Below are 8,751 nucleotides of genomic sequence, written 5' to 3'. Positions count from 1 at the left end.
ATGCTGCAGCAGCGATCCAACCAATACGACAGGCAAGTCAGTGGCATGTCTACTGCCGACATTTTCACCGCCACTAGAACCAACAACGACTGTCTACGTGAACTCATCCGTGATATAGTACGTGAATAGTTACAAAAGGCTGGTGTAACACCTCATCCTACAGTCAACTCTATTGCAACTGTGATCAAGGATGAGCTGCACCAGGCCCTCCGGGACACCTTGCCTCATGATACAGCTGTGCCAGCTCCTGCTGAATACCGCCGTGAGACAACCTACGCGGAAGCCGTGAAACGCCCTGCTGCAACGCCGCCATTATTCGTCCATCCTGTTCCTGCTGTTTCACTACAGTCAGCGCAGCACATACCGTACTACGAAGGCACGTACACGCCACCACCGTTGGCCTTTGTCCCTGGTGCTTCTGCCGCCCATCGTTCAGGGCAACCGGTTCAGTACATCGACGATCGGCGCACATCTCTTCGAAAGTCTGATGTTTGGCGCACACCCGATCGCCGGCCTCTGTGCTTTCACTGCGGAGAAGCTGATCACTTGTACCGCCAGTGTCCTTATCGCCGTCTTGGGCTTCGCGCCTTCTCTGCGTACTCGCCGCCCCCCCGTTACGGCCAGAGACCGCGCGACATCCAAAACTACCTCTCCCAGCAGCATGCACCACCGTCTGCCGGGCGCCAGTCGCGCTCGCCATCACCGAGGCGATTTTCATCAATGCCCCAGCGGTATTCTACCGCACGATCTCCCAGCCCCCGCCGGGAAACTAGCCGAAGCGACCTCTGGGGGCGGGGTTGCTGAACGTCGAAGCGCTGAAGACCTCCTATTGACGCAGAACCGTACAGAAACTGGTCCGACATCACCTGCTGCTGCAAAGGATAGCCGGCTTTCACTCGACATAGCCGTAACACTTGATGGTTGTGTAGTTAATGCGTTAGTGGACACCGGCGCAGACTATTCCATACTGAGCGGGAAACTGACAACGCAGCTGAAGAAAGTAATCACGCCGTGGCATAACTCGCAGATTCGTACAGCTGGTGGCCATGTCGTAACTCCACTGGGCGCCTGCACAACTAGAGTACAGATTCAAGGGTACACATTCGTAGCAAGCTGCCTTGTTCTACGTGAATGCTCCCGTGACGTCATTCTGGGAATTGATTTTCTACAAGAAAATGGAGCTATCATTGATCTGCAAGAGCGCCGCGTCACGTTCTCAGCCCAGCGAGCAATCAACGTGCAGGATGACGGAATGCGTGTCGACGTACTACGTATTTCTGAACAGAGCGTGACGCTTCCTCCCCGAGCCAGTGTTCTAGTCGACGTAACGTGCTGTGGTTTGAGCGATGGCGATGTGGTGGCCGAGACAAATTTAGAACACCTACTGCAGCAAGGCATATGTGTAGCGAGAAGTGTAATACACGTTCGTGACGGCCGATCTGAATTGCTCGTTACCAACTTTAGCAACGAGCATCGACACCTTTTCCGTGGCACTTCGATAGCGTTTGCCCATGAAGTAGCGAACGTAACCAACTGTCTCACGTCAGAAGTAGTGGATAACGCAGACACATCAATGAGCAACATTGACATCAATCCTGATCTGTCCACCGATAACCAGACTGCGCTGCGAGCGCTCGTGTTCGAGTACAAGTCTTGCTTCGCAAGTTGCTCGAAGATCCGCCAGACGTCCATCACTCAACACAGGATCATCACGTACGAGGACGCACGCCCAAGACACCAGCACCCCTACCGCGTGTTGGCTAAAGAACGTGAAGCGATACGTACGCAAGTTCGCGAGATGCTTGACGATGGCGTTATCGAACCATCCAACAGCCCGTGGTCATTCTCCAGTCGTGCTTGTCAAAAAGAAGGACGGGTCGCTACGCTTCTGCGTCGATTACCGAAAGCTTAACAACGTGACCAAAAAGGATGTGTACCCGCTACCGCGTATCGACGATTCGCTAGATAGACTTCGTCGTGCCCTTTATTTCACTTCTCTCGATCTCAAAAGCGGGTACTGGCAAATCGAGGTAGATCAGCGAGACCGCGAAAAGACAGCCTTCGTGACTCCAGACGGCCTATACCAATTTCGAGTACTCCCTTTCGGCTTGTGTTCAGCGCCGGCGACTTTCCAGCGAATGATGGACACTGTCCTCACAGGGCTGAAGTGGCAGACTTGTCTTGTCTACCTTGATGATGTGGTGGTCTTCTCTGCCACGTTCGAGCAGCACCTTCAGCGCCTGCGCAGCGTGCTGGAGGCTATCCGATCGGCGGACCTCACACTAAAGCCACAGAAGTGCCACTTCGGCTATAAAGAACTAAAGTTTCTTCGACATGTAGTTAGCGCCGAAGGAATCCGTCCCCATCCGGACAAGCTTGCCGCTGTTGCCGAATTACAAGCTCCTGTCGATAAGAAAGCCGTCCGGCGCTTCCTTGGTTTGTGCGCCTACTATCGCCGATTCATTCATGGCTTTTCACAGATAGCAGAACCTCTGACTCGTCTCACAAGGGACGACACACCGTTTGTCTGGGAAAACGAGCAACAAGCAGCTTTTGATGAGCTGCGACAGCGCATGCAATCAGCGCCCGTTCTCGCTCATTTCGACGATGATGCTGACACGGAGGTCCATACCGACGCTAGTAACATTGGGCTAGGTAGGGTGCTCGTTCAGTGTCAAGAAGACATCGAAAGAGTGATAGCCTACGCCAGCCGCTCTCTATCGCGTGCTGACGCGAATTATTCCACTACGGAGAAAGAGTGCCTCGCAGTCGTGTGGGCAATCACCAAGTTCCGCCCGTACCTTTATGGTCGTCCCTTCAAGATAGTGACGGACCACCACGCCCTCTGCTGGTTGGCAAGCCTGCGCGACCCTTCAGGACGGCTAGCACAGTGGAGCTTGCGGCTGCAAGAATTTTACGTCACCATCGTCCATAAGTCCGGCCGTAAGCATGAAGACGCTGACACACTGTCACGCCCGCCCCTTCATGTCGCCAGTCAGGAAGCAGAGGAAGACGAAGGCTTCCTGGGCGCCATTAGCTCATCAGACTTGAGTAAACGGCAGCGGGATGACGCAGAGATTCGTCCGATCATCGATCATTTAGAGGGCCAGGACACAATCATACCACGTCATTTATTCCGCTCGTTGCCGTCGTTCTGCCTTCGAGATGGTGTGCTGTACAAGAAGAACGCTCGTTCGAACAACCGTGCCTACCTCCTGGTGGTTCCTCGAGACATGCGAGACGACGTCCTCTTCGCTTGCCATGACGAACCCACATCCGGTCATCTGGGCTACTCACGAACACTTGCCAGAGTGAGTGAGAGGTACTATTGACCAGGACTTTCGGCAAGCGTCAAGAAGTACGTGAAGAGCTGTCGGGATTGTCAGCGCCGAAAGCAACCATCTGTTAAGCCAGCTGGTTTGCTTCAGCCCATTGAAGCACCTTGCACGCCATTCGACCAAGTCGGCATGGACATTCTCGGGCCATTTCCCCTGTCTGCTGACAGCAACAAATGGGTGATCGTCGCGACCGACTATTTGACACGCTACGCTGAAACGCAGGCGATCCCACGAGCCACGGCTTCTGAGGTAGCACAATTTTTCATGCGCCACATCGTGTTACGACATGGTGCTCCTTCCAGTGTAATAACGGACAGAGGGACGGCATTCACGGCGCAGCTTACGGACGAAGTTTTCAAACTGAGCAACACCAGACACCGAAGAACAACTGCGTACCACCCGCAAACCAACGGACTTACCGAGCGACTGAATAAGACCCTCGCAGTCATGATCTCAATGTACATCGACGTACAGCACGAAACATGGGACCGGATCTTACCTTACGTGACCTTCGCGTATAATACCGCCGTGCAAGAGACCACGCGATTCACGCCATTTCGGCTTCTCTACGGCCGCGAAGTGCAGACCATGCTAGACTCTATGCTACCGTGTCAAGACGAAAACGAGTTGGCAACTGACGCCGAAGAATTCGCAGAGCGTGCTGAGGAAGCCCGGCAGCTCGCGCGACTGCACATCGGCCAGCAACAGCAGGCAGACGCACGACGCTATAATACCCGCCACAGAAAAGTGTTTTACAGCCCCGGAGATCAAGTTTGGGTGTGGACGCCCGTTCGCCGCCGTGGCCTTAGCGAAAAGTTGCTGAGCCGGTACTTTGGCCCATATAAAGTGTTACCCTGCGTCAGTGACGTGAACTACGAAGTGGTTCCGGACTCAACACCCCATGCACGGAGCAGGACACGGCTGAGGCCGGACGTCGTTCATGTGTTGCGCATGAAACCATTGCGCGTTGCTCGTAACTTTTCCTTTACCGTACAGCATTCTTTGTGTTTTTTGTTTATTTGTGTGAACTTGCTTTCTCGTTCATTGACGTTTCTTATATTGGCACGCTCTTCAATTTTTACTTTCACATTATCCGAATTTACAATTTCTTTTTCACGTGCCTATGTAGTAGCATCGTGGTGATGCTATGTACTTTTCTTTCCTCTTTTTGGGACTTGTTTTTTTTCTTTTCGGAAGGGGGGATAATGCCACCAACACGTAGTGGGTCGACAGCAAGAGCGGCTCTCAATCTGGAGGAAAAAGATGATCGCGTGCTTTCTTCTCTGCTCGAGAGCCAGCCACGACTGACGCATCGTCCTAGAGCTAGCTACCCGGTCGTTCAATAAATCCCCCCCAGTACTTGTGACTCAATCGTGACAGTATGTTGGAGCCACTTCTTTGACTTGCCGTCATCTGGCAACCAGAAGCCTAGCACGTTGATGCAGGGATTCCTGGGAATAGTGTCATTCTGTATGGAGAGTGTAACGAGAAGCCGGTCTTCCTGAGCGTTTGGAAGCTTTCCATATTTGTAACGTAGATAAACTCAGATTTGGCACTGGAAAGAGTGAGCCCTCTTTTTTCAAGGTATCGAGAAGTCGTGTCAATGGCCGACTGTAGTGTGTGTTGTATATCTGATGGGGAACCCCTACCGGCCTAAAGGGCGATGTCATCCGCATATATTGTAAACTGAAGGTCTTGTATAAATATGAGTTCCCGCGTCAGACCATTGAGAGCGAGGGAAAAGAGTGTCGGTCACAGAATTTATTCATGTGGAACGCCTCGTTGGAGGTACCGCGTGCGCGCTTTTGCTTCGTTTACCTGCACGGCGACTGTGCAGGTAACGGTAAAAATTTTTTTAACATAGTTGCATAGCTTCTGTCCCGATCCGATCGCCCTAAGGCCCTCAAGAACCGCTGCGTGGGTTACGTGGTAAAACGGCCTCTTAATATCAAGGCCAACTACAGCACGCAGGTGAGAGGTGCTGTTCACGGTGTACACATCCTGCAAAGCAAGCATCGCATTTTGCGTAGACATGTGTTTTCGGAAACCAATGACGCGCGGGTCAACCGGACAGGCTCTGTCCTGCTGCCAGAGTAGTCATGTTTGTGCCATGTGCTCCATAAGTTTCCCTCGACACGATGTCAGTGAAATCGGGCGAAAATTCCCAATTTCGTTTGGTGCCTTATTGGGCTGGGGAATAGGAATTACAGTGGCCATTTTCCGCTCTGCGGGTAGTTTTTCAAGCTTGGTTGACGGTGTCGAGAAGAAACTTGAGTTGTGTCTCGGGCAAATTTCTTAACATCTTGTTGCTTATGCTATCCGGGCCTGGCGCTGTCTGCCTTTCACAGACGTCGATAGCCATTCGCAGCTCTCGCATTGAGAAAGGTCGGTCGAGATCTGAAGAGGTGCCGCCAGCTAATGCCGGAAGAGGATGAGTGCAAGGAATTGTCGTAGCTGTTGAAAAAAAGTGATCGGCGATTTCTTCTGCCAAAGTTTGCGAGTCGATCCCATTCTTGAGCTGTATTACCTCTAGGTGGTTCTTTCGTTTGGTTTGCCCAAGCAAGGTGCGAAAAAGAGACCATGCTCTGCTCGTGTGCAAGCTATTGCCTGCGTACTCACAAATATCCAGCCAATTGTCGGAGGCTAACTTGTCCGCGTACTCTTGCGCTTCTCGCGTGATCTCTTGTATATAAGACTTAAGACGTTTGTTCTGTTTGTTCCGTTTCCATCTCCTAATTAGCCCATGCCTTTTGTACCAGAGGGTCAGAAGATGTCGATCAATCTGTGGGTTGTCATCATTGCGCTGATCTGTTTTGGTGGTTTGTCCATGTGCTGTAAGGAGAGAACGGTTCCAATCGTCAAGTGTCGACGTTTTTACTTTTGTAGTGACCTTGCGAAAGGCGTCCCGATTTGTAAGCTCCGACGGTATTGAGTAGTACTCCGCGTGGGACCTCTTTTTTGATTAGGTAACAGAATTGTAATTTCGAGGATGCAGTGATTACTGCCGAATGTTTCACCTAAATTGCGCCAGTCCGGTGTCTTCTTTGTCCTGCCCCATGCCAAATCGGAATTTGTGTCACGTTGCACAGAATTACCGGTTCTAGTGGGCTTGTTGACATCATTGAGAAGAGAAAGGTGGTATGTGTGGGCCAAATTGAGAAGGCGTCTTCCGGCCTCCGAAGATGCATGGTAACCCCAGTAGGTATGACAGCTATTGAAGTCACCTGCTCATAGCAAATTCGATTTTTTCATGTTGCTTGAAAAGGTTGTGCCATGGGTTACGGCACATTTTCGAATTAGGTAAGCGATATGTATTGATGCTGCTTATGTCGTACTGTCGGAAAAATCTACATTTTAAGAAAATGCTTTCTTCTTTCGCATTATTCAGATAGTCGACAGGTTCCTGCACAACAGTGTGTTGATCCAATAGCAGCATTAAGGTCATGATTCGGTACGTTACTTGTGCAGTTCCATATCTATGTTTTTATGGGATGCTAGGAGCACTATAGGTTGCATAGCGTGGTAAAGAGATTACTGCTAATGATTCCTGGAGAACAATGACATCCGGTTTGGGTGGAGATTACGTAATGAATTGTAAGAGGGAGCTACGTTTCCGGCGAATACCTCGACAGTGCCACATGATAATCCCCGTAGCAGGCTGTGACGAAATGGGCTGCGAATCACTCAACATCTCCATTATTATGATTGGTGAATTTATACGAGTGTGCATCGTCACGTGCCGTTTCTCGCCTCTGCGTTGTCGCTGCATTTCTGAGTAGTTCAAGCGACTGCGCGAGGGCTACTAGTTGCTTGAGTATCTCTACTTGTGTCTGTATTTCATCTTGCTGCTTCTGTAGAAGATTAAGTTGTCTTTCTATTGTTTCTAACCGCATATCACTCGCGGTCTAGTACGCGAAAAAATAATGTGGTGGTGCTGATACTCATGGAGCAGCGGAAGATGAAGTAGGGGTAGGTGAATGTGTAGAGGTATTATGTTGTTTCGTGGCACTGCGACCCAGTGGAGACGGACTCACCTTGTCCGACGGAGACTGCCTTGGCTGCTTGCGTGGTGGTCCTTCGGAAGGCGTAGGCGGCTTCTGGGATAGGATGGCCTGTAGATTGCTAGATGTTTTCGGTTTGGGTGGTGGTGGTGGTGGTGTTGGTCATTTCGTTGTGTAGCCTGGCAGACTGCCCGACCTGGTTCGAGGTTCAGGTTGTGGGTTTGGTGTGGAATCTTGCAAAGCTGAAAACCGGTTCTGGAGCAGCAGTAAAGTATTCTCGTCGTACTTCTTGGGTGGTTTGGTTAGTCGACTCTGGCTCTCCTGGCTCTTCTGAGGCTCAGCAGAGTCCGTAGGTGTGGTCTTGAGTCGTCTCTTCTCCGCGGCGATGCGGGCGAGGTTGTCGGCCTGCTGTTTCTTGCGACACCGTGGCTTACGTGCCCCATGTGGTCTTTTGTAGTTGAAGCACTTAACTTCACATTCATGCGCTGTACTCCCGGGTTGTTGGCCGGCAGGGAACTGTTGACCACATGTTTCACAGCGAGTGAATTCATGTGCCGTGGGACATACATCGGCGCGGTGCCCTATGGTTAAAGAAATGGTGCACTGTACCGCGCGAGGGTGAAAAGGTTGAGTTTTTGTGAGCCACAGGCCCATCTTAAATTCCTTGGGTACCGTGGCACCCTTCACTGTCAGAAGTATTGTCTCGGGATTGCCTATGTGACGTGCTGCCAGAATCTGCTGGTCTTCAATGGTAATGATGCTGAGAAGCTGGTCATCAGGATTATCCTTTGGAAGGCCATGAACAACGCAGCGTGCGTGTTGTGCTTCGGTTGCCACATAGGCAGTCACATCATGGCGTTCCCCGTTAAACGTCAGTGAGTGCGAACCGGTGAGTTTATGCGTCACCGATTCTCGTCCACTCGTCGCCGCGACAAGGTTCTGTAGTTTTCTTACTTAAATGGTGACGTCGCGCACCTCAGACGCTGTGAGTCCTGCAGCGACGCCGATGGTGTTGGTGACTTGGTTGGTCGGATACTTTGCAAGGTGGAGTTTTGTGCCCAGCCTAAGGATGATGGTCTTTGGGCTTACGTGGCGTCTCACAACATGCACGAGATCGGTTTGATGATCTTCACCTCGGTCTTGTGAATGTTCCATGGTTGTTTCGTCCTCCATCACTCTGGAACGCAGGGCCGCATTTCTCCCTGCCACCGGGGAGGTTCCAGGGGCTAGGGTTAGCGAGGCTGCCTCGTCGCATAAACGGAAATCAGCATCCAAAAACAAGATTGCATTGCTCTGACGTACTCTATTTGATGTCCATGTGGCGCCGGAACACTGATCGAATCCTTGAAAAAGAAGCAGAGAGTCGTAAATCCAGTGGCTACGGTATTTCGGGCGAAAATTGCGGAGCCGTG

At 51.4% G+C, this 8,751-nt stretch overlaps 1 pseudogene; it reads right to left on the bottom strand.

The window, feature by feature from the left end:
• Positions 1–7,501: 7,501 nt before the first annotated feature.
• Positions 7,502–8,751, bottom strand: part of LOC142814480 (uncharacterized) — a 91,319-nt pseudogene continuing 90,069 nt past the window's right edge.

Source organism: Rhipicephalus microplus, chromosome 4 (assembly GCF_043290135.1).
Source record: "Rhipicephalus microplus isolate Deutch F79 chromosome 4, USDA_Rmic, whole genome shotgun sequence".
Lineage (NCBI taxonomy): Eukaryota > Metazoa > Arthropoda > Arachnida > Ixodida > Ixodidae > Rhipicephalus > Rhipicephalus microplus.
Note: the sequence above shows the minus strand (reverse complement) of the source record. Positions and strands in the feature narration are given on the sequence as shown.